This window comes from Chiroxiphia lanceolata, chromosome 5, assembly GCF_009829145.1.
Source record: "Chiroxiphia lanceolata isolate bChiLan1 chromosome 5, bChiLan1.pri, whole genome shotgun sequence".
In the NCBI taxonomy this organism is placed as follows: domain Eukaryota; kingdom Metazoa; phylum Chordata; class Aves; order Passeriformes; family Pipridae; genus Chiroxiphia; species Chiroxiphia lanceolata.
This window is the reverse complement of record NC_045641.1, coordinates 32,279,738-32,307,720: the sequence shown is the minus strand read 5'-3', so window position 1 is coordinate 32,307,720 and position 27,983 is coordinate 32,279,738. Positions and strand designations below refer to the sequence as shown.

General features: G+C 37.8%; 1 protein-coding gene and 1 long non-coding RNA gene across 3 annotated transcripts in view; one reads left to right on the top strand and one right to left on the bottom strand.

The window, feature by feature from the left end:
• SLC16A7 (solute carrier family 16 member 7) overlaps positions 1-787 on the bottom strand; it is an 81,443-nt gene extending 80,656 nt beyond the window's left edge. Inside the window, exon 1 of the mRNA XM_032687192.1 lies at positions 573-787. The gene's annotated coding sequence lies outside the window, so the exon portion shown is untranslated. The remainder of the gene's footprint in view (positions 1-572) is intronic.
• Positions 57-26,416, top strand: LOC116786544. 2 transcript variants are annotated; one of them, XR_004356991.1, is made up of 5 exons: positions 57-558; positions 1,843-1,947; positions 6,454-6,671; positions 16,400-16,491; positions 25,864-26,416. It is a non-coding gene; the product is annotated as an uncharacterized LOC116786544 (long non-coding RNA). The 2 variants fall into 2 exon arrangements; XR_004356992.1 differs by lacking the exon at positions 57-558 and adding an exon at positions 1,013-1,669.
• Positions 26,417-27,983: the final 1,567 nt, after the last annotated feature.

The following is a 27,983-nucleotide window of genomic DNA, read 5'->3' as shown; positions in this document are numbered from 1 at the left end:
AGCTCCCCGGGGCGGAGGAACCCCGGACCACGGCTCCGGTCGGGGTGGGCGCTGCCGAAGGGCGCGGGAATGCGGCGAAAGGCGGCCCCGGCACTGTGCTCGCCGCCCCGCGGGGATGCGCGCAGCGGCGCGGGGGAGGGATCGCGCCTTGCTCCCCCCAGAGCTGCGGCCCCGGCCGGGCCCCGCCGCCCGCCTCCCTCCCTGCCCCGCTGTCAGAGCCGGCCGCCCGCGGGGCAGCGGGGCACGGCGGGTGTGCGGCGTCTCCCTGCGGTGGCTGCTTTGGTACCGAGGGCGGCGGTGCGCCCCACGCGGGGTCCGTCCGTCTATCCATCCATCCATCCATCCATCCATCCGTCCATCCCTGCGTGGGCGGCGGCTCGTGTGTGTGTGTGACTGACAGTGCGGCGCGCACAGCGCGGGGCAACCGCCCCTCGCAGCCCGCCGGGGCCACGGCGGCGCGCCGCGGCTGGGGCAGCCCCTTCTCCGTCCCCCGGAGCCCTCCCCAGTGGGGGCGATCTCAGCGGCCTCGCTGCTCGTCCTCCTCCTCCCTCCTGGCGGGTAGGTTACGTTACCTGGTCTCTAGCTCGGGCTGGATCTAATCTCGCGGCCGCCGCCGGCTCCTCTCCCTGCCGCGGGTGCGAGTGGGGGAATTAATTTATTTATTTTCCATGAGGTGCCCTCGGCAGCGGGAGAGCCCGGGCCGGGCGGCAGGGAAGGAGGCCTGGGTGCTGCTGTGGGGCCGACGGGGCGCCCCTGTCCCGGGAGAGCTGCCGGGGAGCGGCCGAGACGCTTCACCACCGGCGCGGGGGGGCGGGGGCTGCGGAGGAGACGCCTCTCGGGCTGCCCAACCCGGCTCCGCGGGGCCGGCGGGGGCGCGGCGCCCGGCCCGTGGAGAAGGGGATGGAGCCAGCGCCAGCGGGAGGTGGCGTGGGACGAGACGGGACGGGATGTACCGCGCTGTAGCGCGATGGTGCGGGCGGGCGGGCAGGGCCGGGCCCCCGCGCCACCTGGAGCCAGGCGTGAGCCCTCCCCGCCCACCTGCCCGCCCCGCGGCACCCAGAGCCGCTACATTCTCCAGAAATTCTGTCCTTAAGGCTAAAATCCTGTGGTGAAAGAGATCAACATAATCATATAATTGCATTATTAAAACCTTTACCATCATGCCTATTCTTATGCATAAAGGTTGCACATTATGTACAATACTTAAAGTAGTGTAAGGAGGCTGGAATAATTGTGGTCGTTGATACTGTGTTGCAAAATGTACAAAAAGAAATGTGATTATCATGGTATATATTTAAAAAAAAAACTTTATTGCATGCACTTTGTTAGTGAGAGCTTTATGAATAGGATCTTTACAGGCATGTAAAGGAACTGAGGCTGCCTGTGTATGGATAAGAGGAGAGAGAACTTGGGGATATTCTAGTTTGCTGAGCTGCTAGTGAAGGAAGGAAAGACTTGAACTTGTGCAGTTTATTTTTGTCTGTTTATTTTCCATTAATAATATTTGAATCCCTTAGCTAGCACCAGCCACAAAAAGTTTAGAAAAATAATCTGGAAAGGAGCATGTCACCCTTCAAAAAAGTGGCAACGTGAATGGCAATGCCCATTACACATTCAAGAATCCATCCACAGAGGACTGCCATCTGAAGCACAAGTTAACAGAAATCAGGTTTCTTTGGCTCCTTTTCTTATGAATCTGTTTCCTTTTATGTGAGAAGTGTTATTAATTATTCTGTGTTTTAAACTATAATCATTAAACCTGTAGATACCAGTAATGTAACATTTTATCATTCCTTCATCTTTAGGATGTATTGTTATAATTTATGTAATGTCTGTTTCCAGGGCAAGTTTTTCAGATTCAGGAGAGAATACTTTGTCACGTGTTTGTAAAGCAGACAGGTCTCTACAGTCTCTGAGCAGATTCTGGCACTGTACTCATAAGGATCAGTAAGTAGTTCACTGGTAGAGACAGCAAACACCGTTCTTCCTGAAACAAACTGAACAGTTTGGAATCATTTTTGTGACATTGCATAAACTAAGTAATACTTGAGTTACATATCTGAGTCCAGGGACATTTTTAGAAACAAACATGGTGACTGACAGGGCAGCTTGTGTAAGTCACAGTTACATTAATTTAGGTAGCAGTATCGGTCATCTCTTATGAAAGGAACCTGTGCCCAGCATCCTCACAGGCACAGTATCTATCCAGGCAGCAGGTTGCACTACAGGCTTTGGGGTCCACTGAGGGGCCCACTAAGACCCACAAGGGGCCCACTAAGACAGTTGGAGGAAAGAACAAATACTAAACTGTGACTCTTGGGCATGCAAGCAAAGAAAACTTGGGTATCAATGCCCATGGCCAAACTCTTCTAGGCAGGCCCACAGTTACAGGATTAAAAATGTGTAAATTATGATGAAATCTGATGAAAAGTCTTTCCTAGAAAAGCTACTAGTGCTGAACTCAAAGATGTATATTTGACATTATAGTAGTCTTAAGCTCTCTTATATATTCAAACACTTTTTGTGCTCTGGAGGAAATTCTAGGCCATATAGGACCTCAGACAGTTCCTGTAAAATGCCTAGCATATCTACATTGCCATTTACAGTGGAATATTACAGATTACATGCTGGTTTATATAAAGTTAAGAGAGTGATTTTCAAAGGGACCTGAAAAATAATACATGAATATAGAAATTATACCTCTTTTTTCTTGCATATTTCTGTTGTAAACAAAGGGGTCCAGGAGGGATGGACATACTTCAAGAAGGAAATCTTGAACGCACAGGAGCAGGCTGTCCCAGTGTGTTGAAAGGCGAGACGGCAGGGAAGATGGCAAGCCTGACTGAACAGGGAGATTCTTAAGGAAATTAGGGGAAAAACGAGAGCTTACCAACTATGGAATAAAGGGCTGGCTACTCATGAAGAGTTTAAGAATATAGTTAGGTCATGTAGAAAGAAAATTAGAGAGGCAAAGGCACAATTTGAACTCAAGCTAGCCACTACTGTTAGGGATAACAAGTGCTTCTACAAATACATCAATAGCAAAAGGAGGGGCAAGGAAAACCTCCATTCTTTGTTGGACATGATGGGGAACATAGTTACCAAAGATGAGGAAAAGGCTGAGGTACTTATCACCTTCTTTACCTCAGTTTTCATCAGTAAGACAGGTTGTCCTCGGGACAAATGGCCTCCAGAGCTGGTAGGCAGAGACAGGAAGCCAAATAACCCCCCTGTAATCCAGGAGGAAGCACTTTGCGACCTGCTGAGCCACTTGGATCCTCACAAGTCTATGGGACCAGATGGGATCCCTCCTAGAGTGATGAGGGATCTGGCGGAAGAGCTCGCCAAACCACTCTCCATCATCTACCAACAGTCCTGGCTCACTGGGGAGGTCCCAGATGATTAGAAGTTGGTGAATGTCACACCGATCCACAAAAAGGGCTGCAAGGCAGATTTGGAAAACTACAGGCCTGTCAACCTGAGCTCAGTGCTTCGCAAGGTTATAGGGCAGATCATCCTATGTGCAATCACACAACACCTACAGGATGGACAAGGGATCAGATCAAGCCAGCACAGGTTTAGGAAGGGCAGGTCCTGTCTGACTAATGTGATCTCCTTTTATGATCAGATGACCCGCCTGATGGACGAGGGGAAGGCTGTGGATGTGGTCTATCTGGACTTCAGCAAAGCCTTTGACACCATCTCCCATAGCAAACTCCTGGAAAAGCTGGCAGCCCAAGGCTTAGACAGGGGCACTCTGTGCTGAGTTAAGAACTGGCTGGAGGGCCGGGCCCAGAGAGTGGTGGTGAGTGATGCTGCATCCAGTTGGCGGCTGGTCACTAGTGGTGTCCCCCAGGGATCAGTGTTGGGCTCAGTTCTGTTTAGTATCTTTACTGATGATCTGGATGAGGGGATTGAGCGTACCATTAGAAAATTTGCAGATGACGCCGAGCTGGGGGGAAGTGTTGATCCTGCTGGAAGGCAGGAGGGCTCTTCAGAGGGACCTGAACAAGCAGGAGAGATGGTTTGATTCCAACGAGATGAGGTTCAATAAGGCCAAGCACTCTAGCCACAACAACCCCTGCCTGCTACAGGCAGGAGAGCAGCCAGGTAGAAAGGGACCTGGGAGTTTGGACTGACGGGAAGCTGAACATGAGCCAGCAGTGTGCCCAGGTGGCCAAGAAGGCCAATGGCATCCTGGCGTGGATGAGGAAGAGTGTGGCCAACAGGTCCAGGGAAGCGATTCTTCCCCTGTACTCAGCACTGATGAGGCCACACCTGGAGTACTGTATCCAGTTCTGGGCCCCTCAGTTCAGGAAAGATGTCGAGGTGGTGGAGCAGGTCCAGAGAAGAGCAACAAGGCTGGTGAAGGGACTCGAGCACAAGTCCTCTGAGGAGAGGCTGAGGGCAGCTGGAGTTGTTTAGCCTGGAGGAGGCTCAAGGGAGACAAACTCCCTGACAGGAGGTTGTAGCCAGGTGGGGGTCAATCTCTTCTCCCGGCAACTATCAGTAAGACAAGAGGGCATGATCTTAAGCTGTGTGAGGAGAGGTTTAGGTTGGATATTAGGAAGAAATTTTTTATGGAGAGAGTAACCAGACATTGGAATGGGCTGCCCAGGGAGGTGGTGAATTCTCCGGTCACAGAGGTTTTTAAGATGAGACTGGATGTGGCATCTTAGTGCCATGGTCTAGTAAACTGTGGTGGGTGTCGGATCAAGGTTGGACTTGATGATCTCAGAGGTCTTTTCCAATAGGGCTGATTCTATGATTCTATGATTTCCTCCACTGGTATGCCTTAACTATTATAAATATATACTTATATAGATATAAATATATAGATTTTAAATTTATAAATTTGTACTATGTATGTTATAGACAATAAATTTTACACAGTGATATCTCTGAGAAGGTAAATCACATACACAGTATTTGCTGTACTACATAGTACATGCTGCATGCTATGTAAAACACCACATGTATGCATCTTAATTTCCTTACTGTTGCAGTTTTGTGTTTTCTAGTCCAGGGCAGAGTCTGAACATAAGCTGGATGCATTTATAACTATGTTATTCTAGCCTACAGTCTACATTAAGTTCAGATACAGCTTAGTGCCTGAAACTGCTTCTGGTCATAAAAATTACCGTGAGCCCTCAGACTAGAAGTTAGTGTATGAATTTATTTTTTATTTTGACTTTGATTGCAGTGACATTAGGTTTTTAAAGTGAATACAGTCCTCTGTGATTGCCTGTAGAATGAGGGCTCCGAAGTAATTTGATTCCCTATTGCAGACTGAAAAAACCCTGTTGTCATTCTACATCTTTCCAGTGTTGGTGGCACCTTTGCTGTAGGACATCCGTTATTCAAAGTAAAATGTTCATAGCTGCCCTCTTAGGGTAAGAATTAAAACTGTTTGAGTGATAGCAATTAATCATTTCCGAGTGAATTTCTGGAAGCTACCGAAAGTTCAGAGCTGGTACATGTGTATATGTGTCTCGTGTGGGAGTGTGGCATTATGTATTTTCAGTGAAATAATTGTAAAGAAGAATTAAACCACTTATCATATACACATGTGTGTCTATGAAGAGAGTCACACATCTAGTTATTCATTTTGTCCATTCAATAGTGTGATAGATTTCTGTGAGGTTGCGTGTTAAACACTCGTTTTGGTTGATAACAGCTTGAGGTCTTTTTAATGATATTAACATAAAAGATTTGTAAGTATTAGTTTTCACTAGAGAAAAAAAAATGCTGCAAGCATTGAATATGTGATGGTATTTTCTGTAAGTCTATCCTCTTATTATTTGGGTAAGTCCTCTGCTAGAATAGTCCATTGACCCCACATGCCACTCGTTTTAGTTGAAACAAGAATTTTATGAGTCATCCGCTAAACTTAGATTCCTCTGCTACATCTCAGGTTATGTCTTTCTTGTTACAGAGTTTGAATCTAAAGGGTGCATGTTTATGGTTGTATGTTGTTCTGGCATGCACAGGATTACATTCTGATATGTTCTGCTTTTTTTCTGGATTGGTTTTGGTTCCATATATACCCAACTCAAACTTCTCTCATGTCCATAAGCAGGTTGGTGGGGTGTGCATTCTTTTCATTTCTAACCAATACACAGAACAGTATCATGAATATTATATTGCTGATTCATATAGGCCACCTTCTGTAAGCTTTATATTAACAACTAATAATCATCAACCTGTGTTCCTCACCCACCCCCATTCATACACACAAATAGCTCTCTCATTACCATAAAACTTAATCCTAGTCCTGTTAGTGAATGAGATACATATACTTCAAGTTTTGTGATAAGATTCATATAACTATGATTAGAGTGTAGAATTCTAATGACAATATATAGCCAAAGTATGTCTTTCTGTTGAGGTCAGTTTTCTCTATAACCATCAACCATGTCTATTCTAGGCCAAAAAAATTTTTCTCTTTTACAGCTCACAGTGACAGAGAACACAGCACATTGTAACTACAGGACTTTCATTCGACTGTGAAAGATCTCTATCAAGCCTCACAGAGAATATGAGGCAGCTGGCAGTTATCAGCTGAAGTAGGTAGTCAGTAGAAGCGTAGAAGATAAATAGATAATTGAAAACCAATCTGGATACCTGGGAGAGATAATAAGCCTCTCTTCTAGAAGGGAGCAACAACTCAGGTAGGTCACTGATGAAATCAACTCCCAGATCAGGTTGTGTCTAATACTACTGAAAATACAGTGGCAGTTCATGCCTATCTTGACTGAAGCAGCAGTCAAGTTGTTGGAAATGTAGTTTGGCGTATTCAGTTATACAAATCAGTATTGCACTAGAATGAAGAAGGATCATACTGCTGAAAGACAGGTAACCAAAATCCTAGGAACACCATGGCCCTCTGCTAAATTGCAGTTGCCAAAATAGGAAAGTAGTTCACCCCCTTCTTACCCTCCATGCTGCTTTATCTGCCATGCAGCCATTACATAGTGTTCCTACCATACTGACCGTAGTCCTCTGTGGGGCAAGTGATTACTTTTTCATGTGATTTCTATTTTTATTAAAATAATGGAACTATTCTGTTTTCTCTGCCATGAGCACAGAGAATAGAGGGGAAGGCTCATGTCTACGAGTAAAGAATGTGTTGATCTTAGTTGCTCCATTTTAAAACAGTCTTAAAAACAATCTTTCTCTTCGAGTCACTCATGATTCTCGAATTCCTGTCTGCAGAAAAGTGTGAAGTCTTGCATGAACGTGCAAGGGAAACCAGTACCATTTGGTAACTCTTCTTGCTGGGTTCTGAGAATCTTGTAGAGCCATATTGGTGGTAGGGAGATAGCACAGGGAGATATTTTTGTGAGAGTGGTAACAGAGAAGAAGTCTTTGTCATATTGCCAAAAAGAAAGTAGCATTTTTCCACCAGAGAAGTGTTTGAATTGTTCTACTGACATGTGTCTTTATTTTGTTAAACAACTCAGGTGGACCACAGGAAATAGCTGATGACAATGTAATATTAATTCTTGTGGAGGTGAACAGAACAGCAAAAAACAAAAAAAACAACCAAACAAGGAAAAGACTTCTTTGCTCTTTGCTTTAAAAGATGCTTTTTAAAAATTTTTCTGCAAGACACATTTAAAAATCTGTCTACAAGAATTATAAATAATTCTGTGCATTTACCCTGGAAGAGCATAAAGCAAAACGCATGCATCAAATATTTCTAGAGTCTTAGTTGCTACAGTTACAGTACTAGCTAAGAAAGCAACATTAAATTCACAAAATCCATTAACAAAATTTACATGTGTCCATGTTGCTGGTTGCAGAAATAATGAGTCATTTGAGCATACTATGTAATTCTTAAAAAGTAATGGATGTACATGTTTTTATTTTTTATGTATTGTTTTAATATTTGTTTTACTATGATACTGGACATTAATTGCTTGTGTACTTCTGTAAGTTCTGCTTCTAAGTAGTGACTGTTGAGGATATTTTTCATATCTCATTCTGTGACTGCTAAAACAAAAAAGATCAAAGTTTTAAAGCTTAAAAAATGCATCAAAAGTTTAAAATTACCATTTGCTATTTTTGAGGCCTAATTCATCTTTTCCATTATAATCCTAGTGATAGACTTCAGGCCACTCTATCAGTCTATGAGTTTCGCAGTTTCGATGCAACTTTACAACTGTTAAATTACCATTGTGCTTATAAGACATGCCTAACTTCATTAGGTTACAAACTTCTTAGGTAGCAGGAGAATTACTTTCTGATGTACATATTTCTTATTTGCTTTTAAAAGAAGATGAAATGAAATAGCAAAAAAAATTGCTTTTTAGATAAAATTTCAGAATTTGCCTAAATATTTATTATATTGGAGTCCAGTATATCAATAATTGTAATCTAAGAAGATGTTGACAACATGTTGTTATAAACAGTCCAGATAATACCTAGGACAGTATATAAAGCCAGAACTAAGAAAGCATCACTCTCAGGGAAGCATCCTTACAACTAGGATAGAAGCAGATCTATTTTACTTTTTCTCTCTCTTATGAATCCTTGGAATATTTCAGTCTTTTTCTGTGTTGGGATCCAGATTCAACAGGAAAAGTGGAGAATAAATAGTTCAACTCAGGCTATGTACTCTCTGAGATTTAGGTACTACTACAGGAGGTCTGAATGGAGGAGGTCTTAGCATTTCTTCTGGTCAAGGTCTCTAATTGTATGTAAAAGGAGACATCCTTCATTATCTGGTTGTGCTCAAAAATTTATTCAGTGCTTTAAATCTCAGGAAATGAAGGTGTCTGTTCTATATAGGTACATGAGTGAATTAACTGTTCAGACAAACATCGTGCTTGACTGTTCCCTAAGCTATTTGCTTTACCATCAGGGCAAAGAAAAAGCTTCCCTCTTAAGGAACTCCTCTTGGACGCACTTAAACCACCTGCTTTTGTGAGAGTACGACTGCTAAGGAACTACATATGGCTCATCCTGCAGCAATAGTAGTCTGAATAAGAGTAGATGGGTTTGCAGAAACATTAAATGGCAGCGTGTATACTCTCAGATAGGATCACATTCTGCACTCAAGGTAACATCCAACTCATCAGCTGGTTTACAGAATATAATGAAACATCTTGAATACCATGAGCATATTGAACTAAACTTCAGTACTTAATTTGTTATTCATTGTGTTGAAAGTACTGGACTATATGATCAAAATCATACATGAAGAGCTTCACTTCATGCCTTTATGTCTTCTTATTAAAATCATGGTTTACTTGCAGCTCTCTTCTGGGATAGTCACATTTTCACAAAGTGGGTAAAACCTAAGAAATAAAAGTGTGGTTGGAATACTAGTGTTCTGCATGCTTCAGAACTGTAAAAATCATCTGTATATCATGTATTTACTTTTTTTACTGATGAGGTCCAAATGTAGTTTTGCAAGATAAAGGTATTATACAATATTTCAGCTGTGGTGAAATGTTTCTGGTTTTGGGGGTGGTTCTAAAGTGAATTACGAGGAAGTAGAAGTCAACTTTTTGGAGAGGAAGGTCTCAGACTGCTAATCCAAACCCTATTTTCCCCAACAAACACATATCATAACAGCTTTGTGTTTGCACACGTTCACATATGTCTTCTTACTTTTTGGTGACATTCTTATTGTGTAACAATTAGGCCTGATGGAGCTTCTGTTGAGGTTTTTTTCCACAGATTCAGTAATGATAATTTCTTTTTTCACATTTCCATTTTATTGCCTGTCATTGTCTCATTGTCAGTAATATCTTTGCATGAACAAGTCCGATACTGACTTGGTATTGAAATATTCACTTCTTGTCAAATGGCTTGAATTCTGCTAAAATTTATTGTGGTCTAGGGTGAGACTTCAGTGGAGATTAAGATGCCTTAGACACCTATATGGAAGGGCTCAAGTGTTAACTATATGTATAAACTCTTGTTCTGGACAGCAGTCAGTGCAATCTGTGCACCCTATCAGTGCCTTGTCAGCTGACAAACTGCTTTGCGTATGTTTCGGAGTGAGATGGGTTGTTCTCTAGCCTCCATCTGAATACAGAGAAAAAATATGGCATCATGTGAAATGTACTGTCAGTTTCTGTCTTGCAGTTCTCTACAGGATGACATTCCCAGAAACTGGAAAAATACTATACTGTAATCACTAGATTCCTGACAAAAATAGTGAAAAGAATTTTCTTGAGTTTCTCCCAAAGATAAATCAGGATTATGTAAAATTGTCATTTGCTGTGACTCATGCACGTCATACAACTCTGTACTCTAAGCTGGTAACACATATTTGGCCAATTAACAGCAATCTTGGATATCTTCATATGCCTTTTCTGAAAATGAGTATCACTGTAATGATGTCAGTTCTTGGATCTCTTGGGCTTATTCAATACATTTAAGATATTAACAAGATTATTTGAGTTGGTAGCCTATGATAATGGGAGACTGCATTTGTGGATGCAGAAGGTTATTCTGAATTTTGTGTCCAAGTGTCTTATTTACCTGTTCCATGTGAATAAAATACTTGCTGTAAATATAGGTTTTTTGTTTTCTTTTATATCTATCGGGGGAAAGGAAATCATCTATCCCTTATCCTAGAAATATTTGCTTATCATAGCGATGGGTTAATCTGAAGATCAGCAGCTAATATACCACAGAACAGGTTTGAATCCAACTGTCAAATAAGATCAGAAAGCAATTGCAAAGGATACCATTAAAAGTATGGTCGAACTAAGGTTACACAGGGTGGCTACTGACCCAGCTATAGAGACAGAGCCTAGACAGCTGCAGAGCACTGGCAGCTAGCCAGCGTGCCTGAACAGATGAAGATGAGGCCAAAAGGAGGAGGACTTAAGATATTAGCTGCTCTAATATAGAACCAACAAGCTATATAAGATCCTTACATACTCAGACAAGAATTACAACACCTACTTGGAAACAAAGTCCTTGAAGCTTCTTGTGCAAGTTTTCAAATAGAATTTCTCATAGCCAAAGTATTTAAAAAATATTGAGACATATTTAATTCTAAAAATTGTTTACATTAGGTACATCATAAACAATCTTTGCCCTCAAATACATCATATACTGAGTCATTAAAGAGAGGCCATGACTTCACAGGCACATTTCAGTCTGTGCAAAAATAATCTAGATTTTCCTTCTTTGGTTGATAGTTGTGATCTGTGAACCCATGTATACTGTTTCTAGTATCCCAACTAGCCCACTCTTCATGATGGTATACAATGTCTTGTGCACTTTAATTGTTCTTTGAACAAACAAAAAGTACTTATGAAAGCCCCATTTCTCTCTGAAAGTGCATTTTTCAGATATAATGTGTAAGTTGTGTGCATCTCCACTGAATGAAAAGATTATTTTTCCTATTCTATTTATAAAGCATATTAATGATTTACGGAATAGTTGCAGACTGACGCAAAGGCCTGACAATTGAAAACCAAGCAATTAAACAGTTCAAAAAGGAAGAAAAGAGATGCAGTACAGAAAGATCTATGCAGAGAACCTGTAGGTGTCTGCAAACCTCCCCATTATTCTCTATTGGAAGTACTCAGGATTAGCTATGGATATAGATGATGTCAGAACCAGTCCTCTAAACCTTTTCAATTTTCCAACATGAAAATCTGTTGTAAAACTATGGTACTAGATATGAAACAAACTCTTCTTTTTTTTTTTATTTCAGTAGATTTTTTTTCATTAAATTTTAGCACATCTGCACTATATACTGTGTATATTTTTTCTTATTAAGCAAAAAAATCTTTCCTGATAAGGGCATCTTTTCTGTGAAAGCACCTCTTAAAATAGACTAGCTTGATGCTCTGGATAGCGCTTTGACATTGAAAAAAACCAGAGAGATGCAAACAAATCCTGGCAAGTGTGGAAGTGATGCCTGCATACTTCAGAAATTATTTGACTCATTAGTAGATTAATAGGCTGCACAGAGACCTGGATCTTTGAAGGAAGTCAGCGAATTAAGGGCAGACTTACCCTGTAGCTCTCATTAGCCTGCATTTGTGGATTAGCTAGATTTACAGATATTTCTGTTCCACACAAATCAGTGGAACAATGGATATAGGTTTTATATAAAATCATCACAGCCATAAAATGGAATGTAGGAACATTTTACAATTACTGTAGTTAGAATGGTCAAAACATTTAAATACAACTTTGTCAGGATTTTTATTCTCAAAGGCCTACCTATTAAAAAATCTGAGGTAGCTGAATATCACAGAGTTAGGTTTCCTACTATGGTTAATTTTTTTTCTCAGTAATAATTCATAAAACCATTTAACAACTTTTGTGCAAAAATGTGGTTTGATGTATCTGATAGAAGCTATACCTGCTCTTGGCTGAGGGCAAAGGAATAGGTAAGATGACCTGTTATCTATGACTGCAAGCCACTGTTCCTACCCTTTATCTTTCCAACAGTGATGAGTTCTGGTGACAGACAAAGTGAAATACAGCAGTCCCTTCCAAAGGGCTTATAGTGTTCTCTATGTGCAGGAAGGTCAGCAAGATTCCAAACACTCCACATTAAAGAGTTCAATTGCAGGGAGAAACCTTTGCCAGTCATGTTTTGAATTTCAGTTACTTTACTTGAGATATATAACACCAAAAGAAACTTTTGCAATGTGGTAGCTACACCAGACCTAAGCATCTAGGCTATTCTTATTCTCAGTGGTTAGAAGTAGGCATCTGAAGGACACAATTAAATCAAAATGTTCTAAAAGGGGTCAGTGAAATTGTGTTCTGGAACCATTTCTTGCTATTGGCTACAAAGACAAGCCAAGGTGTTAGTACACGTATAAACAGCTGCAGTTTAAAAATCTAAAGGTAAATGAAATTACTTAATTCCTAACTTTTCCCTTGTTTGTATATTGCGATCCTTTTTCATGGAAAAAGTGGTTAGTGGACTCAAAACAAATTTATCATACTGCCTTTAGCTGATTTTTGACTGCTCAATTGTTCATTATATCCTCTCTGTTTGTATCCTATTTACAATGACTTATCACAGAATTTTTGCTGATACTTCTGCCCTAGGTAAGCATAATATTACTTAAGCTGAAGAAGCCATTGAGTTGCACATGTGAACAGACTTTCTCCTACAGTCTCCAACACGGAACAGTGACAAGGATGGAGAAGATGTGGATTGTGATGTCTTCACTGATTTTATTTTAGATGTAGTAAGAGACATTTCAACCTGATTCTGCCTGTCCATCAACATATGCACCTCAACATAAGCACTTAAAACTCTGTTGGTCAGTTGTTCACTATACTTAAACCACAGGTTGCTAAAGTACTCCATTTGAAAGTTGCTAATGTGCTCCATTTCAAAAGTGTACTTTGAAAAGATCCTGTAATATGGATGTATTATCCAATAGAAGTGAAAAAATGTGACAATTTTGCTGAACTCGTATTTTGTATAAGTTACACTGAATCTTCCTCCAGACAGCTTGAACACCCATAAAGCTCTGCAGAAATGGGAGTTATTTACTGACAAGTCCAAAGCTATGGCTAATGAGCCCAGGCCATCAATGCAGCTACCATAGACCTGCCAGTAGCTGGCAGCTGATCTATGACATTCATGGAGAAGGTATTTTTCTCCTGTGTGAAATATCTCTTTGCCAAGTGTGTTCAAACTTGGCACAGATAGAAATACTCAATGCTAAGCTACTTTCTACTATGATAGGAAATACTGTGTTTGGTAAGTTCTTTCTTCCCCATATGAGAGCTATATTCTATGTTTCTTACAACCCTCATCAAATACTTAGCTAACCGTAGTTACAAAATACAGTAAAGAAGTAATATTCATTCAAAATCCTAGCTATCAGTCATCTTGTAGTGATCATTTAAAATTATCAAATAAAATAAGGCATGACACTCAAAGGGGAGCAGATTGAATGTGTATATAATGAATTCAATTTCCATTCATCTTTCAGTGAGAGTTTTTGAAAGAGAGAAAGTTGGAAAAATTACAGTCGTGTTTTCAGTGAGCACAATGAGACTGTTGTTTATAAACCAACGCTCATGTTTTGTTATCCATATATGACTATACAGTTAATTTTTCATCTTAAAGAGCTGTGTTTCTTTAGTACTTTTGTCATACATTTCTGTCACTATCCTGAACAAAAAGAGTGAAGATAGAGTGGTTTAAAAAGGTTTTAAAAAGCCCCAAACAGCTCCCCATGCAAAAAGAACCCAAACCAAAACAGAAGTTCGAATGGGGAACTCTTTATATTGGTGTAATATTTGGGGTAATTTATTGATGGTTTTCTGAGTTTTTTATTTTGATGATATTATGGTAATTATTTTTATTGTGAATGAACTCAGAAGTGCTCAGATTAGCAAATGAGTGTTTTTCTAAATCTTAATAATGAAAGATCAATACATGATTCTAAAATTACTTGTGACAAATCCCAGCAATAATAGAGGAATATAGCTTTCAATTCACTTGTGTACTTCAGTGCATTTATGTCAATGAGACTATGTTCAATTCTTCTGTGCAAAGAATTGATTTTTCAATTTACCTTCTAAATTAAGTGATAGACATAATTTCTGGATTTTTTTTAGTTTGAGATCAAAGTATTTTGTGGCCCTGTGTAAACAATTTTCTTTGAAGACAGATAAGAAAAGAAGAAAATGGACCAGATCCAAACAAATCTGTTGGAGAAAGCCACGCATTTCTTTCTGTTGGAGTTTTAGAACACCTACGCTGTGCATCTTAGGTTTAGTTTCAGTTCAGCTTAGGAGAATTAAATCCTAAACTTCTTTAATCCTGAATTCAAAGCTGTGAATGGTTTTGAAAAGAGGACAATTCTAACAAAAAAAGTAAGAGAAGTCTTATATTCTCTCTTCTCTGGGTTACTGTCAGAATATCCATAGCCTTGGGAGAAGGTATTAATTTAACCTATGAAATAAACTGTTTCAGATTCCTATCCTCAATCAGAAAGAGAACAAATCAGAAAGAGTTCAGACAAGCACCATAACAGGTGGGATGTGGAACATGTGAAGACTGGGAAATTTATGGATATCCATATGTTGGGGAAACTTCATTTTGTGGAAGACATCATCACTGACTGAGAGAGCAATGGCTTGATAGTACGGGGTTCAGAAAACTGTTCAAGAACCAGTGGATTTAAAACAGCACAGTAAAAGGTAAACATGCTCTCCCATTTCTGCTTTGTACTCTGATGTTAGGATGCTAACCTAGGAACTGGGAGAAAACTGGGGATTTAATCACAGACTGTCAATTTTTGTATGGATGTCAGGAGCACTAGATTAAACTGGCATAATGATAGTTCTATGTTTGTGTGTATGTAATGAAATTTTCAAAATTCTGGTAATGAGCACATTTGGCTTGTGCTCACATAATTTGGAAGTGACTGAAAATGCATTTTGGAGAAATTCATGCTTTGTCAAATCATCATCAACATCACCATCATCTCTACTCATCTCTCCTCATCTGACATCAGCCTTAGCTGCAGTCCTTCAATGAATGAAGATGGAGCAGAATTAAAAGATACCATTAGGAACACTTAGCACCATAAGGGTGTTTGATATGGAGCTACATTTCATTTTGCATCATACTAAATGATTGCAGTTCCAGGAAAGGGGAGTTTGTCAAATGCACCAAGTGTTGGAGTTACAAAATAAAATTGTTTGACTTAAGGAATTGAAAAGCATAAATGAAGATTAAGGAAAAAAATTAAGTTGCTGATGCATTGCAAATTTGGAACATGACTGTATGAACAAAGGCAACTTGCAAACACAGCAGTCACTCCCTCTATTCCTCTGCTTATGGCATTTAATGACTTCCTTGACTATTTTTGACAACTTTTGTTTTCTTTGTCATGTATCTCAGTGTATTTTATAGACTGAAAAAAGGTACGTCAATCAGAATTACAAACCATCCTGTTTCATACCATGTTAGAACCTCCTTAAAATCTTCTTTCTCTCTGTCCCACCTTCACATACACACATACAGAAAATTAAGAATACGTGAGTTTGCATAACCTGATAGTTTAAAAGTTTGTAGATAGAATTAAATCCAAATTAGTAAGAGGAAACTAGGTCATTTTAACTTACAGTGTTATAAGGTGGTTATATAAACCACTTATAAGGTGGTTTTTGAAAGAAGAAACATGAATGATGTAAATTATATTTGTTTAAACTAAAATAATTCTTGATTATGCAGTTTCAGAGTTTCTAGGGAAGTCATTGAAGTGTCTTGCTGAGAACCTAAAATTTTTTTGAGAAGTGTGCATGCACAGTGTTATAGATCTCAGAAACAGTATTTCAAAAGCAATCAAATTCAACCTTCTGCTATTGCTGACTATGTTGTTACAATACTTTTTAAGATTTAGACATCTATATTAAAATAAACTTTTCTTCACAGAAAATATTTTCCTCCTGAAGTTCCTCACTTCAAATGGATGCATTTTAGACCTTCTCTTATCTGATGTCATGATCTTTTTCTACTGAAATGGGGTACAGTATCAACCACATCCAAGGTTTCTGTTCACTCTCCTTATTCGCATATATATATTTACCTTATTTTGATAATGTTTTTTAACTAAGCTCTGACTTACCTTTTTGAAGATATCTCTTCCTTTTTTTTAAAGCTTCAAGTTGCTCCCTGTAATTAGTGATGTGTTAGCTATGTATTGACTAAAGAAAGGATAAAACTTACTCAAAGAATTCATGATTAAATTTATGATTGAAATATTTCCTTCACTGCACTATGTCATTAAATATGTCCACTAAGAAGTATAAGCATTTTCATTAATTTATGGAGTTTACCCTGGTTCTTGATTGAGACCATTCACAAGACTAGGCAGCCACTGATTTAACAATAGTTTTGGGGTGAGTCATTCACAGAACTATTTTTGAAGCACACCATAAAAATTATGCCAAAAACCAAGTAGTTGTTGCCTCCAAAGTTGATAATCTTTCACTGCATCTGCAGAGGCCAGGCAAATTCTCTCCCAGCACTTTTTTTTCCCTTCAGCTTCCTACACAAATTGAAAATCTGATTAACTCCTTCAGCACTCCTATTCCCTGCAGCTATTCTAATTCAGATAGTAGCCTTTATATTATTTTGATGGAGCAATGTCTTTCGTTAAGACCTTTAAAAGTGATTTTCCATGATGCACTTAGATTAAATTTTTGGTTCTCTTCTTTCCATACCTGAAACAGATCAAAATATCTATATCTCAGAAGGCATATACTCTTCTCCTACTTCTGAACCTGGAGATGTCTGTATGTAGTTAGCCCCTCTTTGTCTATCTAAAGCTTTGTAGGAACATATAAGATTGCAGAATTATTTTGTCTTGAAAAGCATTACCTGCTCTACATCTGAACTCCATTATGATTTAGAAACCGAAAGACTGTTTCCTAAAGGATCCAATCTAGTAACTTCTTGTTGGATGGTCTCAGGAACTGTCAACAGAGTGTTCAATCTATAGCAAGCTACAACTGCTTCCTTCAGAAACCATGACTTGGAAAAGAGATGAGATTACTAGGGTGCATGCTGATGGAAGGCAATATACATGGGTTTAATCATGACTCCCTAGATAATTTATGTACAAACCCATCACTCCCTAGATAATTTATGTACATTAAGCTTAGCTTAGGATTGAAACAAAATAATAATGGTAACAACACCCAATATGGAGCCCATCTGAAACTAATATTTCTAGCTGAGTGCTTTGAGTATCACTGTCAGCCCCAACCTAAGCAACGGCCTTATTGTGAGGGAATTTGCTTGAGATACGAAAGCTGTGGATTTAAGCTTGTTGGAATTGAAGGGAAAGAAGTAATTCTCTGCAACGTATTTATATAGTGAGCTACATTTTAAGGGTAGGTAGCATAGATGTACCTTAAAAAAGTTGAGCCCTGTTTGTTTACATATTTATCCTGAGGAAAGAATTTAGCACGAGTCCAAAATTTTTAATGCAGTCTCTTTAGAATAGAACAAAAAAATAAAAACCAACCCACCTCCCCCCCCACACACACACAACCCCCCCAAAAAACAAAAACAAACCAAGAAAAACAAAAACAAGACCAAAAAACCCCAAACAAAACAACAAACAAACAAATCAACCAACCAAAAAACCCTGATTGGTCAAACCCTTCCTATAAACTCTTTATTTTCTTCCATGCTCAGAATGTGTGACCCATAAATTGCTAAACCTTGACAAGTTCAATGACTTTCTGTATCACCAGGTAGCATTGACCTGCATCTTCACCCTGCAACAACTGGTGACACCTGTACTTGTAAACAGGGAGCACACTTCAGCTGACACAGACTGGCCACAGCCACATAATATTATTGGCCTTGGGACTGTGCCTGGGAGAGTCTACTTTGATCCAGATACAGTAATGTCTTGTAATTTTCTTTATTTTTCAGTTAATGTGTTTGAAATAATGAAAGAATGTTGCAGCCCAGAATGTTGTTTTCAGATCATGTTACTGTGGGCATTTGTTGTAGGTTCTGGGTTGCCATAGACAGGGCTTATGGGTGTATTCAAAGAGAAAGACTTGCTTTCCAGCTGGAGTTGGTAATAGGTTAGTAAGCGATAGCAGGGTAGAGAAAGCTCTGGGTGGGGGAGTGGCTCTTGGTTCTTGCAATGCCATGCATTTTCCAGGAGAGCGTTAGATGGTACAGGTGAAAACCATGCCAGAGAGTATGTTAATTATTAAGCAGTATGAATAGTTGAGTTCAGGATTTGAGCTTGCTCTCTAGTCCTGTTTTACCTAGCACTGTAGACATAGACAAATGAGATAAGATTTTACTGCTGGGGTCATTTTCCCCTAATCCAAAAAAATGTTTGAACATGAGTAGGCAAGGAGACAGAAGCAGATAGCATCAGGCATCAGGCTGGTTTCAATAACAAGGATTGGACAAAGGTAGCACAAAATTCTTGGTTTTCCCCTTCACAGCTGTAGTAAACTCTGCTTTTACCCTCTGCTACATACATGTTTAGTGGATTTTGTTACAAGGGAAATGATGCAGGGACACCAGAGCAGAAACGGAAAGTAAAAGAGGAAACCAGATCACAGAAGAACTATGAATGTGTTATAAAGAAAGAACTATGAATGTGTCATAAAACCATAACTATGGAAATGGGTAAAGAAGAGTCTTAAACAGGACTTTCATAACTACAACAGATTGCAATGACACCTTCATCCTAGTCCCACAATAGATCTTTGGAAGGACTATTGACTTCGCTCCTATGGTATCACTTTTTGTTTAGTTGTTTGTTTTAAATAGAAGATCCGAGTAATAGATTAGTCTGGAGATATGTCAGTAAAACAGAAGGACATCTTGATTTTTAAAAAGGAAATTATACATCTTTGGCCAACCCTGGTATCCAAATCAATTAGTCTTAAAAATTATTAAAGTATTTTTAAGTATTAGTATTATTAAGTCTTAGTATTATTAAACCTTTGAAACATCTTAAGACATTATGTCCATAAAGTATAATAAAATAAGAACTACGCAGAGCCATCCAAAATATAAACTGGAAATATGACAGTTTACTTGCTTATTTATGGATTTTTATATTATCATTTTATTCTAAGTGATGATTTTGTAGATTTTCAAATTATTCTTAACGTTACTATAATTTGTGTATCTTTGGTTGAAAATTGTTGTAATGAATTCATTAACAGCAACCAAAATGACAAGATACATTGCAGCTGGCAAACTTATGAAACAAATAATGTGATACAAAAGAAAAATAAAATAATTCTATTGTGTTAATTGCACTTAATTATAATTATATTACAATTCAGTCGTAACAGTGTTATTAAAATGCAGAACACTGTTCTTGCTTCTTGAAAAAAAACTCTTCATATAATTTTCCTCACAACACTCCATACTGTTGGTTTTGTTTGTTATTTGTTTAAAGGAATGTTAGATCACTTTTAAAAACATTATAGGTGATCATCAGTTGCATGCTTATATTATTTATTTCAATAAGACAAATTTATTGCTGAGACTACACCCTCAACCATGTGCATTGACTACAGCAGAAATGTGGATCTGTAAAGGGCTGAACTGGCAGATCATTCTCCACGCAGTGCTTTCACCTTTCAGTTCAGTACAATTTTTGAGAGTTAACGTGAGAGGTCTTCACAGAATAATGGCCTGAAGTGAAGAAGTGCTGATCAAGCCTTTTGGCATTGAAAAGTAAATCATCACCCCGCTGTTTTTAAAATCTCATGGACATGGCTTTATGGTGTGACTCTGAGAAATATTATTTCTAATTTTTCAAGGGGATAAGCAAATCTGTGAGAAGTGTTTGCTGAGAAATCAAGAACCCAAGGTGGGAAGGAGGGATATGATATAATTTTAACACATTTTATTCCTTTGACTATCCCCACACTATAACTCTCTCTCACTTCTGGCAGGAGCACTAGCCTGTTATTTTTTAGTGCATTGACAGCCATACAAAGATGCAGAGGTACTGGATTAACTACATTATTTACTAGCAAAGATGACAGTGGGAAAAGCTTGAATGACAGCTCTATGCTCTGCAGTACCATCTAAAGATGAAGATCTGAGAACAAATCTATCATAAAGGCTTTGTACCATAAGGACACCTCTTTCAAAATATAGCCCAAAGGACTGCAATCATATACTGATGAACCTGAGAAATCCAGGTCTCCTTCGTGACTAGGAGAAAAGATGCTGTACTTCTTCTTCCAACAGCAAATTACAGGCACAAATCCCAATAAACTTGACTTAAGTATAGTGTCTTGCTTAAGAACATCTCTGAAATTCACAGATAAGATGATGATGATCAACCTTAGCCACCCAGGGAAGTAATTTATTGAAAACATGGATTTTGTGTTACTGTCTTGTGAGTTGCTGCCTTGGAGACCCTAAATCCTGAGGAAACATAATTTATATTAATTTCCTCACCCTTGTGCAGTTCTCCACTTCATTCAACAGAGGCAAATATTGGCCCTACATGACTATAGAACCACCTTTTTACTCTTATATAAGAGAAATTCATCTTGAAACTAAACAACTTGCTGCCAAAATTCTTTTTTTTTCTTTTTTGCTGGGCTTATGTGATATTTTCAGATAGCAAGAGAGACTAGTTTGTACTGTAATCAGGCATTCTCCACAGGTGGTATTATTTGCCACTAAAGCTGGGAAAACCTTCCTCTGTCCTTGCCTCTTTAAAGAGAGGGAGGATGTTCAGATGAAATATACAGATATTGTTGTGACTGAAGCAAGAAGGCCAAAATGCACTCACAAGGACCGGAAGGGATTGCTGTAAGACTTGGTGCTGACATTTGCTTTGCATTAATCCTCTTCATCAGGAAAAGAATACTCTTCACACAACAGATATATTCAAGGTGTTGGTGAGACTGTGAATCTTTTGTCAGAAGTGTGAATCATTTTTTAGAGGAGAGAGAAAAAGCAGATTAATAAAAAGGAAAGAAACACCTGAACATCAAAGAGATGTTTCTCTGAGTGGCAGAGAGACACATTCAAACTCTGGCTCTGTCTGATTCAAAGCAGAAATTAAAACACTGGTCTCATTCTGCATTTAAGAGCAGAAATCCCATTTTTGAGAAACACCAATGAAGAGAAATTGTTATTTTGTGGAATTGTGTAAACAAAACTAATGATGCTGTGGACTAGTTATGCTATAGCTGAATTTGTCCCAGAGTTTTATTTAAGTAACTGCCACATTTCCAAGTAACTGGGAATGAATATCTGACTGCAGATATTTTCCTTGATGATGTGTCTCATTCTGAATTTGCAAGTAATTGTGGTAAAATTACTGGCATTTTTCCTATTGATGTGTATACCCACAGTATTCATTTGATAGCTAATATATCACCTGAACTATCTATGACACATCACAGGGTTGTTTATGGTCATACCCAAGGAGAACATTTGAATGGATGACTCTCACTAAAAAAAGTAGTGGCCCTCTTCAGAAGTTTAAGGCAAAGCTTTTATTTGTTTCCTGGGTAAGAAAACTACATTCTACAAAAAGTCTTTATCTTTCTCCTCTTGGATAATAAATTTACCACTATCTTCTAGAATCTCATTATTTTTTAATTTAAATTTGAATTTCATCTTAAAGGAAAAAATGTACAGGTTCAGTAACAAATGAACCCACATTTATTAAATAAATTTTGAAAACTACAGAAACAGTAATTTATAAAAAAAAGCCTAGTTTTTCTGATTAACAAGTTAACAATATCTATTGCCAATATATTATAAATTATATATTATAAAAGTGGTGAATGCAAAGCTTCATACTAAGCAGTATATTTTATGACGCAGCTTTTTGTTAGTAAATTTTTAAAAGAAAAAAAACTCAGACAAAATGCCTCTGAAGCTTATTCTGAGCACCTGCAGAATGATGTAGGTGAATGAATGTTAAAAACTACCGGTCAAACTCGACACTGATAGTTGCACACAAATACACATAGAAAGAAAAGCAGTCTAAGCTATAGATACAGTGACATGCATCAGTGTAACTGTTTCCACTTGGAAACAGATCTTGGGAGGCTTTTTTTGTTAATTCTCTGACAATCTGAGTTTGAGTAGAGCAAAGCAGAAAATATAAATATCCCAATTTGTAAAATGGTATTTGCAAATAGTAAATATTTCATTAATTTCTGAAAATGCAAACACATAAAATCCTCCAAACCTGTAAAAAACATGGAGAAGGGTGAGGTAAAAAATTGCTTAGGATAAGTGAAAAATAAAATAAAGATTTTTGATGTTTCAAATTCCAGTTATTTTCTTTCAGATATATAATTTCCAGACCATGTGCTTGTCATGTTTCTTTATCAAAAGGACAAATAATTTAGTCTATTCCATGACCCTCTTTAGGATTTTATGTGTTTTTTCCTAAATTAAGTGTTTGAAAACTAGGCACTAAAGTCTTAGCTATCCAGCTGTCTAATCAACAGAGGAAAATAGACACTACAGAAAAGTTTCAGCTTACCTTAACATAGTAATCCAAAATTGTTCCAATGAATTACCCTTGAGGTGTCTAGTTCCATCAAACAATTCCAAAGGTGGTTTGAAGTGTCCAACTCACCTACAGTAATGTCCTACTGGTATTTCTGCCATATATATTTCTGCCTTCTCTTTGGTCTCCAACACTATCATGAAGAAATCCTGTATAATGATGAAAGGTTGATCAGTTTTCACTTTACTTCTCAGATGGCTAACTTGTCACCAACTGTTGGGCATTATTTTATTATACAAACCTTTAACAGACAAGAAATCAACTAGTTAGCAGTCTATACATTAAAAGCCTGGAAAAAAAAATCAGTAGGGGCTGCAAAACTACTTCTAGAACTCATTTGCACTAGCAATGGAGAAAAGAGAGTTTGCATATTGTATCCACTGGTTACCTCTCCACAATGTATGCTTATTTCAAAGCTTCTGTTGTTTCAAGAGATGTTAATAATTACACGGGAAAAGACATTTTCAGTAGAATATGATGATTTGCATGGAATGGGAAGACATGAAGTAGTAATAATGTCTAACAGGTCATGAGTTAATGAAATAGTTTTTCAGTTTCCTACTTTTGAAAAAATCAGAGTGCTTAAATCTGAATGAAAAGATTTAGTTGTGAAGATTGTAGTGAAAATATCGCACTGCATATGTGCATAGGATTTTGCTACATGATCTTATCGGTTTAAGGTTGTAGTATTTCCAGTTTTATTGTTACCTGAGAAATCAATTTATAGCACAGTTTGTTCTTGACACTACTAACCCATTTTAAGCACATCAGATTTGTCCTTCAGACACTGCATAACCTTTCTGTCATTTTCTGGGATGATTTAATAAAATCGTTGTTGACTTTCACATGCTTAATAGTCTGGAACATTTTTGTATTAACAGTTTACATATTCCTAATAAAAACACTGTGAGGTTTCACTGTCAGCTATTTGCCAGTTATAAGTATCAACTCACAACATTTGGACAGAAAAGCATTTTTTTCCATGTGCCCTTATTACAAGTTTTTACTTCTTGCCATTTTTAGCTTAGCATTGAAGTTGATGTGAAATGAGGTACATAAATATATGTTTTATTGTACATTTGTGCACAAGGCAGTAAGGTTGCAAACATGAACCTTCTACTTTTAGTAGGACAATTTCAACTTAAAAATGCAGGAGTTTGATCAGGTCCAGTGAAAGCACAGTCTTATGTTAAAGAAGGAAAACAAAAGTATCAGGACTAAGTGCAGATTTTGATATAGAAGACTATTCAGTAGATTTAGTGAACATTATCCTTTTTATTCATAAGCAGTGAATGTAAAACTCATATTAAGCATTATTATTATCTATCTCTAGCGTGAACTGTGGAAAATGTGTAGTGATTTGTAGTTTACAGAAGTTATGTTTGTGTTAGAATTAGAAATATGAAATATATAGTAATTTCACTCTTGGGACTGTCCCTCTTTTTATGGAAACTATTATATTTGTGTTTTATTAAGTTAGAAATATTATCTTTCATCTTAACAGATGTCTTGCATTTTTACTTTCTAATGAGACAAAATGCCTTCCACAGCAAATTTGGTTGTGAATTTTGTCAGTAGAAGCCTGCCATATTTAATATTGTTCTTTTCTGGACTTCTCTGTGTTGTGGTTATTACAGCATGTAACTTTTTGTGATACTATTGGTACAGTGTCAGTATATACATATGACATCAACACTAGAGTGTTGATGTTTCTCTCTTCCAAGAAGTTAGTGAACTGTTATGAACTCAGAACTAAATTTCTGGGCAGTAAGTGGAACAGAAGAGGATCCTTCTGAGAGAATAGTTTATTGAGTTCAAATCAATCAAAAATAATTCCAAATAGCATACGTTCCAGATATTCCCCCATGAAAATATTTTCCTTTTCTGAAATGAGACCTGTTCATGCTCCATTTACTAATATTTTTTAAACTTTACTTTTTTTTGTTTTAAACTTACTATTCTCTCAAATTAATACCCCAAACATGAGACAGTTGTACAATCAGAAAGGCATGTGTCCATGTCTCCTGTTGCAATTAATTTTTCCACATACATATATATATATATAAATAGTAACTGAAGAAGAGATTTCAGCCTTACTAGGATCCTCTACAGAAGCAAAATGTAGTTTCAGAACAGTTAGTTTCCTTGCCTCAACCAAGAATATTTACTCATTTATATGAAGAGAGGCATCTGCACAGAGATATTATTGTTTAAGACAATCACCTGGCACGTACAAAGGGCAGATGAGTTTGGAAAACTCTCCACATATTTGAAAAATTACAGACTTCTGGATTATCCCTTTCAGGCTGATTAGCCACAATCTCCCAGTGTTCAATACTTTGTCAAGAGGCTATAACATGGCTGGGTGCAGCCACAGTCATGCTGAAAGCATGGAAAATAACCTATGTATCTTACAAATGTACAATGTTACTTAATACTGAAAAATGTGGTAAATGGTTGAGGAGGAGGTAATAATTTAGTTCTGGTTACAAGAACAAATTAACTGAGAGCTGGCACATAACTTATTAAGAAAGATTTATAAGATTTCATTAGATTGGACCTACCAAGGTCAAGCAAGACTCTGTTGTACTGAACATAAAACGAAGAGTGGCATAGCTTATGCTGTGTTTCCTCATCTTATAAGTTCAGACTGCTTAAACCTTTTCTTTTCACACCCATGTGACCTATACATGGTCACCATTCTTCAACTTCCTTTCATGCAAATTAGCTTAACATCCCCATGAAAAAAAACCAAACCAAACCAAAACAGTTTTCTCCCTAGTCCTTTGTTAAACAGACAATTATCCTTAAAAATTGAATTATAATAATTTTTTTCTATCCCTGACAGATTGCTCCATCTCTACAATATAACAATGACCATGAACAAAGACTGGTTCATAGGTGTTCTTTTCTGCTTGCAAGGAAAAGGATGGGCAAGGGAGGAGCACAATTCGCATTGCCTCTCTTCAGAAGGGAGTTTACAGCTCTAGTCTTGAGTTAAACAGCCATTTATGCTGAAGAGCATGTAGCCCAGAGCTCTGCCTGTCATCTTTTTGTATGTGTGTATGCCTGTTTGCCTGTCTGTGCCAAAAGAATAGTACCTGCTTTGAAATCCTTTGCTTCTGTCACATATTTCCTAAATTGGACACACAGGTAGTCTCAATAAAAAATAACAGCTGTCTTAGAAATATTCAGTTGCCTAGATTTTTATAAAGTACAATATCAATTCAAGAATTTTTCTTCTGTTCTTCTGAAGAACTATTACTAACAAAGTCGAAAGTGAAAAATGAGTCTGTGAGGTCAGACTTGCTTCTAAATACAATTTGCTCTTACCATGCTGGTATTACTGTTATGGCTATTATGACATTTCTGTGTATAAAATTTATATTATAAGAAGATCTGTTTTCATTCCAAGTGATGCTTTTTCATTTTTCCCTAGAAATATTCAACCAGAATGTTATTTACAATAATTACCTGAGTTTTATGTTGCAATAGGTTTTTTTCTGTTAGACGCTCTCATACACACATTCATACATATATAAGCATACATATATATATTTTTATATTTTTTATATTGTTTTGAATCTGCAAATTTGAATTAGGAAATCATATAACTGCTGCAAACAACAAGCAATTCTTGTTGCATCAAAAAAGACTCAATATACAAACTATGATGATTATAATAACATTTTTTACAGTGAAAAGATTAACATTTCAAATATTATGTTATGGTGACAAGATCCCTTTGCAATGTGGCTTTATATACTTCTTCTATCTTTCAGAACTTCACTTTTCTGTGAAAATGCTGTCAAAGAAATGAATGCAGTATGTTTTCAAGTAACCCTGCAATCGTTATGTGTAGAGCTCAGAAGAAGATCAGAGAACTATAGAAGTAAAAAAGAAAGGAAATCCTTATGTTCTTCCCACATATGAGGCTCTAGGAAGCATATGATTGAATGAATAAAGAATCGAGCTGCAGTGATTAGATGTCAATGAGTTACTGCAGATGAGCAGAATTTCTGTAAACCAACAAGACAGTCAATCAGTTTAAGCTTGCAGGTGTAATCTCAGAGCATAAACTGTACCTCATAGAAGATTTAACCTTCTGCCATCATGAAAGTAATTCACTATTTTATGGTTCTAGATGGTGAATGCCATAATCTTATGAAGATTACATGGAATTGCAAAATTTCACAGCAACTGGGTTTGGTTTTCTTTCTCTCTCTCTTTCTTTCTTTCTTTTTCTTCCCCATAGGAAAACATTGCATTTTACAGGACAAACATTACATGCTTATGTAGTCTAATAAATAGTTTACAGGGAAAATATTAAATCAGTTTTACATTGAGATGGTCTGGGATAGTTAGAAGACATTTACACTTGTAGCATCCTCTTTCTTTGGTGAGTGGAAAGGACTTCATTAGATACCATGTCTGAAGAAAAACTACAGAGATGTCATTAGATACAGTATCTGGAGAAAAACAGTATCTGGTATCTAGGGGAATGTCACAGTAGGGAAAGATTTGAGGAATGCAATGACCAAGGCAATCAGGATTAGCAGGATAGCAGGCTGCATAGAGCAATGCATTTTGCTGGGGTTTTTCTCAGTTGAAGAACTCCCTCAAGAAACTCAAAGTATGGCTATAAGTCATTCATGAATCAACATTTGCAATCAATACCCTTACCTGAGGCAAGGGAGCAAACCAGAAGACGAGACTGTCCAAAATGTGTGCATCATAGTAATTGAAGGAGATGACCAATGGTTTTGTTTGAACCCTACACTTTGAACTGGAAGATTCCTCGATCCTGGCTAGTTGAACTTGAATGAATAACAATGAAATATTGATGGCATGTCTGCCATTATAATCCAACATGATAAAATAGGGGAAATATTGTTAAAGTTTATGACTTGACGGTTTCCAATTAACAGTTGATTATTTTGTTTTAAAAAAAATCTGTGGAATAAAAAA